This window comes from Numenius arquata, chromosome 2 (genome assembly GCF_964106895.1).
Source record: "Numenius arquata chromosome 2, bNumArq3.hap1.1, whole genome shotgun sequence".
Taxonomy (NCBI): Eukaryota; Metazoa; Chordata; class Aves; order Charadriiformes; family Scolopacidae; genus Numenius; species Numenius arquata.
Window position 1 is genome coordinate 72,615,578 of NC_133577.1, and position 11,581 is coordinate 72,627,158.

Below are 11,581 nucleotides of genomic sequence, written 5' to 3' on the forward strand. Positions count from 1 at the left end.
ATAACTTTAAAGAACATATTGCGTTATACTTCCTTTTTGGCTTCATACCTTATACTTTACAAGAAATTTCTGAGCAGCAGTGTGCTAGTCACATGTTTGCTAAGTCAGCTGAGTCTATTTATTGCATTTGACACAGTGTCTAATATTCTTATTCTTCTTCGTGCTCAGTAACAAAGAAATCTTTGAACTACATATGACTTTTAGAGGTGTAATAGTTTACCCTAAGTTGTGCAGCTCTCCTGCATAAATATAGAGGGCATATTAAATGATAATAGCAACAAATTGCTTCACATTAATTCTTTACAAGTGAAAGGTTTGAAAAAGGCTGTCACTGCTCTTACTACCAGAAACATCACAAAACGTTTTTTTAATAGTATCTGAATAAATTGCTGGTTAAATTAATAATGGGGCATCTAATGCACAGGAGAAGTCTTGGACACATGGAGAAGGAGTATCTTGTGATTCTGTGTATGACCCACAAGATAATACCAGGCTGAAATAAAATCCCACTGAAATTATTAATTGCCATGTAACCAGGATCTCATGCTCTGTTTTAACATAAAACACATGGCTTTGTTTATTTCCATTAAACACATTAGTAATACGCCAAAATGGGTACGTACAGATGTACTGGCTAGTGGAGTGGATCGAATTAAAATCTCTTTGAAGGTGAAGAGTGTAACTGCCATCTTTAATTCCATGTAATTTAAGGACAATTAAGTTCCCTCATGTAACCAAGTACAGCAGCAGCCTCCATCGAGGTTCAGAATAAGAATATTCTTATTTCAAAAGGCGGATTCTCTGATGACAATACCAGCTAGGGGCATTGCCACCACTTCCCCCATGCCTGCCTCTGCCCTGCGGTGCCTGGCCTCCGCTGGCGTTGGCACAACCCTTTGTTTGGGAGCCTGCCTGCTGAAGGGCATCTGATTTAACAGTTTGCATTTGCTTTGCAAGGGAGAGGAGCAAGCAGAGATGGGTGCTCTGAGAAGTATTGAAATATTTTAAGCTAATATTATTACTTTTTGTCCACAGTTTTTGCAGTGCAAATGCTAAGATACAGGCTACTTTCTCCTTTTAGCTGTGCTTCTTATAATGTGTGTTACTCCCTAACCTAGCAGACGCTTCTCCCGTTTCAGGTGACGGTTCAATGGATTGCAGTGGTATCTAAGGTATAGTGAAAAATCTCACTCTGAAATACAAGTGACTGAAAGAATAATACAAGTGCTTGATCAAAAAAAAAAAAAAGAACAAACATGCATGTGGTATGATTCTGTAGATTAAAATAGGAGACATCTAATGCCTGGTGTGTAATTGTTTTATGAAATGCTAATAAGTAACCTGCTAGGTGTAAAGGTTGCCAAAGTTCAGAATACCATGTTGCAAATGCAGGTCTGCAGGTAGGACTGTCAATTTAGCCTCAGAGGGGACACTGGCTCAGAGCCCTTCTGTTACAGTATTTAAAATACAACATTAATACAAATATCGGAAGCAAATGCACTTAATGTTGTCACTGTGTCTAAAGTCAGCTTTTAGCCTAATTTTTTATCATGAGATCACCTGAACTAACCAGGCACTGCACTCTGTGTTTCCTTCTGAGCAACAGAATTGAAAAGTCTGTGTTGTCTTAACTCGATCACTCCCTTTGATTCACCTTCCCTTGGCATCTTTCCACGGCTGCTTGGGCTAAAAAAGCTGCACGATAAAGTCAGAACACTTTATAACAGATAGTAGAACATATCCCAAGGCCTATTAGAAGTCCACAAAAGTCTACGAGCATTGTTATATCCCTTTTGGCCTTCCTGCGTCCTGTTTGGGCTCTTTTTGTTCTGGGGACGTGGTGCAGCACAGGGGGTCCTGGTCCATAACTGAGGCTACTGCAGACCACAGGGGCCCCAAATAGCTCTCTCCTGGTTGTGTCCCCCTTGAGCAGAGCCCCCCAGGCAAAGGCAGAGCAGGACCTGGTGGTGCAACAGATTGTCGGTTTGTGTTTTTAGAGAAACAGCAGAAAAAAAAACAAAGGATGAGGCAGAAAGCAATAAGGAAACTCTAGGCAGCGCCCAAATGGGCACTGATATCACCATCTGTTTGTTTCCTGAAGGTGAGTGACTCCTCTGGGCAGGCTGCCAAGGAAGTGTCACCAACGCATACACAAGCAAGTGCTGGCATACCAGGAAAATGCACTGCCCAGGCAGAAGGTTTGGGTACCCCCAATCTAGCTCAGCAATAACCGTCTCACTGATCTCTGTGTTCCTCCACAGTGCTCAGCCATTTCCAGCTTCACAGGATCAGACGTTTCCAATTTTTCATCCCGTGACAGCCACTTAGAAGTTCTTCTGCTGTCTGGAGAAAGCCAAATACTGGAAACCCTTCCCTATCATATGACTGGACCTACTGTTGCAAATGCAGGGCTTGCCAGACAGCCAGAATTGTGCAGTGTGTGCACTGAGAGGCTCCATCCAGCATTGCTGCTGGTGGCAGGATGGTCACCCGGGCATGCTGGTGGCTTGCTTACGTGGGGGCCAGTCAGGAGTACAAGGGGAGCAGAACTGAACGATTATAGTGGAGCTTGCAAGCCATGTATCGTTATTACCTTTGATAGCTTTGTAGCTCTTGGAGCGTCTTGTCAGAGATGCGCTGGTCTTACAACAACATGGGGTAAGAGCATGACCCCTAGGAAGGCTGCAGAGCATGGCCCCCAGGAAGGCTGGTCAGGGCCAGACTGATGCCGCTATCAAAGTAATTCTTCAGTTGGCAAATCTCTCAGTTTTTTCCCAGGATAAAGGCCACTGTTAGCAAGGTACAAGCAAGATGAATTATCTCACCGGGCTGCGGGCAGCTTGCTGGCTCTAAACTGCTCACCTCGTGACTGAGCACCTCACATCAACTTCTCCTGAGTTTGCCTTGGAGCAGGGAAGTTGCCCTGCCCTTTTGCTTTCCACCGTGAGATTTGCGATGCAGGCAGGTGTTTTGTAACAATGCCGTATGTTATCTGTGCACTTAACTACCTGGCTCCAGCCCTGCAAACATAGAAACTTGTGTTTTGCCTGTCAAATTGCTGGAGATTAATCAGGCATATAAATGTTGGCTGGATCAGTAAATAGTTTTCCAGTTCTTTCAAATTCATTTATGGTAACGCATTGCTTATCTTTGTTTTTCTTTCACTTTTTAAAAACAGAACATTTAGTTCAAGGGTCACATACAGTCATTATCTTTAAATACTCTGTAAACGTAAGTGCTGACAAGATTCTAGGTCAGCAAGCATCTGTCTTTATGAAGCGTTCAGACATGTACAGCAGACAGAGTCAATTGGACCTAATAATATACATCAGTTTTTCTTAGATGGGACCAATGGTTCCTAATTAGTTTTTTGCCCTCTTATATCAAACCTGTATGAAATAGCAAAAATTAAAAAGCCCCAATCAGAACAGCAACGCATATCTGTGACTAGGAGAACATGAATAATAATGCAATGGAAAATGTTCTCGTCAGCATTTAAACTGACTTAATTGCTTTGAAGGAAATCTATGACAAAATAAAAGTCTGCAGAGTTTTTCAGCCCTTGCCTGAACAGAGCTGCTTGTGCGTACAGTACTTCAGAGGTTTTGTTACATTTGATTTGCACTGCATTGTAGCATTGCCAAATGGAGCAATGTTCAGTACTTTGAAAAGTAAATTGAGAAAGAGGGGCTTGGTTTTAAATAAGTGCTCTGGTTATTGTTAGATTTGAGTCCAGATCTCTCCTCATTCACACTGTTGTACATTTGGATCGGTGCTGCTGGCACACGTGGTCTCGTGTCACAGCCTTCTGGGGCAGGTTTGCTGCGAGGGGCTACTGGGGCTGTCCTCTCCCCATCAGAGCTTCCCCGAGCGATGTGTGCTTCTTGTTATGAGTCACAGAAGTCACGGAAATCATGGAATTGTCGGAGTAGGAAGGGACCTCTAGAGATCATCTAGTCTAACTCCCCTGCTAAAGCAGGATTGCCTAGAGCACATTACTCAGGACTGCATCCAGGTGGGTCTTGAAAATCTCCAGAGAAGGGGACTCCATGACCTCCCTGGGCAGCCTGTTCCAGTGCTCTGTCGCTCTCACCGTAAAAAAGTTTTTTCTCATATTCGAATGGAACTTCCTATGTTCCAGCTTGTGCCCATTGCCCCTCATCCTGTCACAGGGAACCATTGAAAAGAGTCTGGCTCCATCCTCCTTCAGCCCACCCTTTAGATACTTGTAAGCATTAATAAGGTCTCCCCTCAGCCTTCTCTTCCCCAAGCTAAAGATAAGAGAGATTTTGGTTTTGCTGGAAAAGGACTAAGCATTATCATTGTGGAGGAAAGAGCAAATGCAAGTCCTCAAAACCTAAATGTTCACTGATTAGAAATCAAAGAAGTAAATCTCCACAGCCATTATTTTAAGCTAAGTTCATAATTTTTATGCAATCCCATGCATTTTAAGAGCCCCAAGTCGTTATTTTTGGACACATTTGCAGATTCAAATACTAGTAAACAAAATACTAGTGTTTTGGGAGTGATTCCAAGGATATATTGAGGAACAGCTGGTCTTGGGTTTTGGTGTGTTGCCTCCATTATGTTGTTAAACCTGGAATGAATGAAACTAGATGAAGTGTTTAATGCAGAGATTCCCAGACTCCCTGCATTTCTGTGTTTCTCTCTCCCCTTTGCCTCTACTGGATCCAGAAGCTGACTTCATGTTAGAACAAGGGTGAATTGCTTCATCTTTATTAATGTAAGGGAGAGGAAATTGTCACCTTTATATAGGTGCTAAAAGGATGTCTCCTATGAGAACATTGTGTACCTACACATACCAATTGCTTACGGTTTGTTTTATTTCATGTGTACAAATACTCTGCTCTTACAAATATTTCAAATTATGTATACAAAAGCCTTCTCTAAGTGCTTAAAAATTACTAGTATTTTATCTGTCAAAAATCACATTCTGATTAAAATTCAATGTTAAAAACATACTTTTGCTCTTTGTCAGTCAGTGCAAAATAATATAATTGGCATACGTGGGTGTCTTTTGTGAATAAGCTAACACACGCTGCTTCCATGTTGCTAACTGTATGAACAGTTTCTGTTTACCCTATACCTACTACAACAGAAGTTTCGATTAATCAAAATGATTAGCATCCTCTTGTATTACACGCATATTTAGATAAAGAGGTGCTGTTTTAACGGATATAGATTTTTTTCTCTTTTTCTAACCTAGCTGGTATTTGCTGAAGCAGAATTCCATTTTTTCAATAAAATGGCACATAAAAGTTATGAAAGTTCCACCCAGAGTAAATTATGTATAGCCTATCTATAGCCTATCGAAAGATAAGGTGTTAAATAATCAGATACATAGGTTTGATAAAGACATTTTTTGTCATGAGGATGTGTCTTCTGTTTCTACAATCTGCAGGTACTCTGCCTACAGAGGCAAGGCAGTGACTGTGCTATTTGGCTTTGTTACCAATGTACGGCAAAAACAATTACTATGTGTGGAAAACTATAATGAAAATCTGTGTCAACAACAGAGGAAGAATTTGCATCTGAAAAAGTGCGTGAAAATGGAAAGAAAATAAAGGAGGGATGCCATCTTCCCATGACACTGAGCGAAAAAGAACCTTGTGTGCAGAAGGGCCTCTCTCGAAATGAAAGTGTGGGGCTCCCTAAGGTGGAACAGGGTGTTGGGCAGAGCACCTTCTCCTGAGAGGCGTGCCTTTGCCCATAAACATTTTTGAGGCAGGGAGAGTTTCCTCTCAGGGATCTCGATAAAGTTGTCTGACACTACTTGAGTACTGGTTTAGGCTCATCAAATGGTGCAAGTGACTGTTAAGTACACATAAGTGCAATTAAGCATATGCCTGAAGTGAAGCAGTGCTTTGTTTTGAAGGGATGCACTGCTGCACCAGCATCTCAGTGACATCTCAGTAGAAAGCCCATTTCTCTAGCATTTTGCCATTTTTTAATCTTTTCCTTGTTGTGATTCCTTCTTTGTTTGAAAAAGCTGGTTTAGCTGCGTCTTGCCAATTAATTTATGTAGTGAGAGACGGGGGAAAGAGATTACTCTGTCTGCATAGCATATTAAAAAAATAGAGTAAGATGCTTTTCTCCTCCACAACAGAGCTTCGGGAGAGTGTTTGTTATCAGCAATAGTAAAATGAAGTTTGAGTGACCTCAGAGGTAGAAATCACTGTTACATATCTCCTGTATTTTTATAGGACCTTTAATAGAAGGATCTAATACAACATATATATCAACCTTTTGGACTCAGAAAGGATTCCAAACTGTTTCTGAATATACAGTATAAGCGTTTGTTGTTTGTTATTTTCACCTGCCTTGGATTGTAGCAGCAAATGCACCAACACTAAGCCAATCATCTTTTTCAAACAGAAAGGGAATTAAGAAAAATGTGCCCATGAATTTAGAATTTTATTAATTAAAAGTTACAGGGATCCTCTATTTGTAGCTGGAAAGGGAAAGGGCGAGGTAGTCACCTAACCGATTCTGAAGAAATAAGACATGGGAGGTCAGAATTTGCGTTTGGGTAAAGATCTCCAGGGAGGTTTTCTCGTTTTCCTCTGCCTTTCCCAGGGAGGACTCTGATGTCTCAAATGTAACCATTTCTTGAAAGCTGGTAATTCACTCTCCTGGGCCTGAACGTGCTGCAGATATTGGAACTGTATTTTACTGGCACTGATATGAATGCAGCTGTTTAAGGACACTGGTAAAATATACCTTCTAAATCAGCTTTGGGGTTGATATAGTGATCCTCACTCAGACAGGGATCCCATGAGCTTGGAGAATGCTTGGTTACACAGCCCAAAACTGAATCATCCTTATGGCTCTGAAAGAAAAATCTGACAGGGAATGGGTAATAGCTGAGCTCAGGAGCAAATTCTTCAAAAGCTCTGTGCAGGTCTGTGTGCTAAAATCTAGACATTTTTAGGAACAGACGTGACACTGATGTGAACATGCTAGTGTTGAATTATCACTTATTTCTTCCCTATGAACTTACCTTTGAAAGTTTTATTCTTGAATTCTATCTCTACCTTGTGAATCAGCTAAGAATCATATGCCCTGGACTGTTAGCTTTTAAAAACAAAAGGGATTTTCATAACTATGAACAATAATCACATTCAGAAAGAATTATTGCAAAATTAATTACTATTCATTCTGTCAGAGATTTGGGGGGGATTTTTTGTAAAGCTGGCATATTTGCTAACCGAATAGTCACATTTGTTCAACATATATTGGCCCTCCACTTAGCGATAAGCTTGCATTTCTCCCTGGCTGCCCAGTGGGTTCTGTGTTCATTTCTTGCCAGGTATTTTAAGGGATGCTGCAGTTTCATGAATGTCATTGATTTTGACCCAGTCCATGTCTGATTTGGCTCAATAATGGAAATTTTATTTGTGACTTCCATGAAAGCGGGAACAGATAGATGTATGACAATCTTCTTGCCTTAGAAAGAAAAAAACCCCTTGTTCTTGACAAATGCTCTTTTCTGTAAAGTGAAAAGTATAAATGTGGTGGTTTATTTTAAGTCAGCTTCCACGGACCATTATAAAAGGATACGTTCTACTTGATTTTGTGTTTAAAATAGAAGGAGTCATCATTTTGATTTAAAAGAAATACTCTTGTCAAGTTTTCCCTTATCACTGCAAGGAGAAAGGCAAATCGCTTTTCCTTCTCTTCTAAATTCTTGTAGTTTGAGTCTGTTCTCCGCTGTATTGCCATGATAAATAACGTCGCATAGATGATTTAAGGCTAGCTGGTAGCTTGCCCACCTGTGGGCTGCTCACATCACTGGTGGGTTCAAGGCGAGGCAAGAACAGCTCAGGGGTCAGAGGAGTGTGGGTTTTGTGCTGAGAAGCTCCCACAGTGAGCGGGGGGCTCCCAGGCAGAGGAAGGGAGAGGGGGAGATCGTATGGAAAGCTCTTTATCCACATTTTCTCAGTGCAAGGGAGGGGGACAGGGGAACACACTGTGTGGATCGCAGTAAGTCTGTGATGTGCAAAGCAGTTTGGCTGCTGCCTCCATGCAGGGTCCTTGCACTGCTCCTTGTATAAGCTTGCTATTACTAGCAGAATTTAGTCTCTAGAATGTTTGGGTGTTTGGTTTTTTTTTCTAATCCTTTCACAGAAAATCCCTTTTGAAGTATTTTAACTACCTCTTGATACAGCTGCCAGGAAATGACAGTTTACCATCACTGCTGCTAACTGAAGATTAGGATGGGGGATATGGCATATTGATTCTTTGCTGTTTATACTACTCTGAAGAACAAAAATCATGAATGGTGTGGAGTAGGGGATTGATTCTTCAGTGTTTATCCTGATAAAAAGAACAAACCGTGAACGGCTGAAGAGGGCAGGAGCCAGGGTTAAAGCAAGCAAAAGGGTGTTCTTCAAATCATGTGACTGAGAAGGAGAACACAGGATGCTTTGGGTGCCGAGGGCTTACACGCGTTCAAGGATGGGCAGGACAGGTTCATAGAAGAGAAATGCTAAATATATAGCAACCGTGTCTGTCTCAGGAAGGCTGATCTGCAAATGCTAGAAAATGGGAGAATTTGGGGGGAACACACCATGAGAGTTTCCTCTGTTCTTTCAGCTGCTGTCAGAGACAGGATCCTGAGCAAGGCAGATCTTTGCTTTGACGTGCTATAGGTTTTATATGTTCTGTTAAGCACATCCTTTTTTATCCTTTTTGTTTGTTTGTTTGCTTTTTTAAATAGTAATCCCATCCCACTGCTTCCTATTTTGGCTTCTCGGTTATCTCACCCATAAGCTATTTCTTGTCTTTCTGTCTTCCATTAAATAAGGAAATTCATTACATGTCCAGGTAGTACCTTGCACAGTTGGGGCCAGACTGGTGTGATCATCAAGTGCTATCACAATATAAGCATTGCTAGGAAATACTATAGAAACATGGGGGATTTCTTTTTGGTGGCCTCTGGGTTTTGTTATAATTGTCATTTGGCTTCTGTTCCCCAAATCAAGTTTGTTAAAAATTTTTGTTAAGAGTGCGATGTTTTTTCTGAAAATGCTCACAGCAATGCAGAGATCTTCTCTGTATGTAAAATTCTGAAGCATTTCCCACTGCCACGTAGTGCGCACCTTCAACAGTTGTGGAATCATGATAGCTTTTACTAATAAGTTCTTGGTCTGCTTTTTTCTTTATAATATTGAAAATAATTGGATATCTTGATACATTTGACTTTGTTTACTGACATCTAAAAGCAAACAACCCCCAGTTGATCCAAGAGTGCTTTTGTCCATGGTAAACTGAGGCATGGACTAATGATTTTTTTCAAGCAGAATTATCCTTGCAGTTTTACTGGGAAATTGGGGTTTATCTGGCTGACCTTTGGTGGCTAAATGGTCACAACCACCATCTGTGCAGCACCATGATATTTGAACATGTCAGTGAAAACTACTAGTCCAGGTTGCTAGCTATAGAACAACAGTGCTGTAGCAAGACTGTAAAATTGTCCAGGGAGAAACAATAGTACACAGTAGCCTGAAAACACTGGAATTTGAACTTGAAAACACTGGAATGGAGAATCCACCATGAACAAGGTGGTTGCGCTGTTAACTCTGACAATGGATTTGTAGTGCAACTCTTAAAGTGGGAAAGTTTTGTCTAAATTATATCCCTGTTGTAAATTTGATTAGGAAAAAAATAATCTCAGGATGTAACTACTGCTGAAGAACTGACTTTTTTTTTCAGGACACTTGTGGTTTTGAGAACATACATATCTAAAAGACATTCTCCAAAAGAAAATACACAGAAGATGGTAATTTGCACTATATTTTTTCTATACTTGCATGAGCTGGGATACAAGCCTTTGGAAGCAAGTGTTTTGTTAGAAAAAATCATGAGCAAACCAGGTTTCTATATGTATGCCTAGATAAAAAAGACTTTGGGAAAGTATACATTCATGTACAAATAAGGGCTGCTTCCTAATTCCCAGAAGTAACTATGGGATTTAAAAATCCTTCTCCATAGACCTGCATACCAGCTTGACAGACAGTTTGTTTGGATTTCAAACACTCAGACTAGCCAAAATGTCCAAAAAGAGAAAATCAGTGGAATTTCAGACTTGGATAATCCCATTAACTAACCTGTTTTCCCAGCTGGGTAAATTTTAGGTTGATTTAGGGAAAGAATAACAAAGTCGTTTCTCACTACACCTTTTGAAATACTTACAGAAGCTCACATCCATACATCTCCAAATCTTCCTCAGAGAAGATGGAGTATGCAGGGTATATGATGGGAGACACTGGAAGTTCATTAATGCAGGGAACGTACTGCTCTGAGGACTCCATTCCTTTAATGTAAAGCATTCATTTTATTAACCTGCTTATGCCACTGTGTTTTGCTACCAGTTATTTTCAGTAATGAAGTTAAATGCTCAGTTTGTGTAGAACACAGGTAAAGTTGAAACTAAATCATTCTGTGATTCTGTCTTTTCATTTGAAATAGGAGGCACCTACAATACAGCTGCCAAGAGAGAAAGTTTGCCTACGGGCTCCTCTTTAAAAAGGTTCAGGAGGGGCTGATTCATTCCAATCCCAGACAGTGTAGAGAGGAATATGTCACATGCGCTTTGTCCAAGTCCCCTGGAACTGCTACTATCTCCAGCTTTGGATGGGTGTGCTGGAAGTTTCTTGCCTTACTGAACTCAGTGCAGCCCTTAGTTTGTGCACACAGGGCTCTCAGCTTATGTATGATACACTGAACTTGTAAGATGGGTGAGAGCACTTAGAAGGAAGTGACAGCATCCTTTTGTTATCCTTAATACTATTGCAGGTTTCTGAACCAACCTCATATCTTCTCCTTGTGGCCAGGGTAATGGCTTGGTGTGAAGGCATCTCCAGGGAATTTTTGCCTCCCAGCTGCTTCTTCTAATATGTGAGGAGATGGCTCGGTTTCTGTGCTCACCACAACTGCTTCCTCCCAGGTAAATTATATATTAAAACCATGTTCATTGATTATTCCACAGTGTGGCAAGCCTGTGGTCCGCGTGGGTTGCTGGGATTTTTTGTTTGGTTTTGTATTAGAAAACCATATGGGATTTTATGCAGTGTGTCTTTCAGCCTTGCTTTCGTAGCACCCTTTCTTCCTTCTTAACTCTGCTGTTAAAAATTCACTTTGGGCTGATGCTTGGCACTTGAAATCTCATCCTGAGGATTTATTTTTCTATACTTGATTTTCAGAAAATCGATCATCAAAAAAATGTGGCAGTGAACCTTTGAGATTTTTTTTCTGAAGCAAAATGCACACAATCGTGCTGCCTGCATGCTTGGGGGCTGGTGGTGGTGAAGAAGATGTGTAGCCATGTGTATGTGCCTGATAGCCCTGCTTTATTAAATTTTTAACTGATTGTTCAGTTCAGGCAACTTGTCAGGAAGGTATAGGCAAAGACCCTGAAAATATTGACTTTCTACAAATATCATGAAAATAGGTGGCCAGCCAGAGGAGGCAGGTCCTACAAATTCCCACCCTGCTCTGAGGTGGTCACACTGCTGGTTAGACATCAGCGAACCCATGCAGGTGTGCCTCCCCAAGGCAT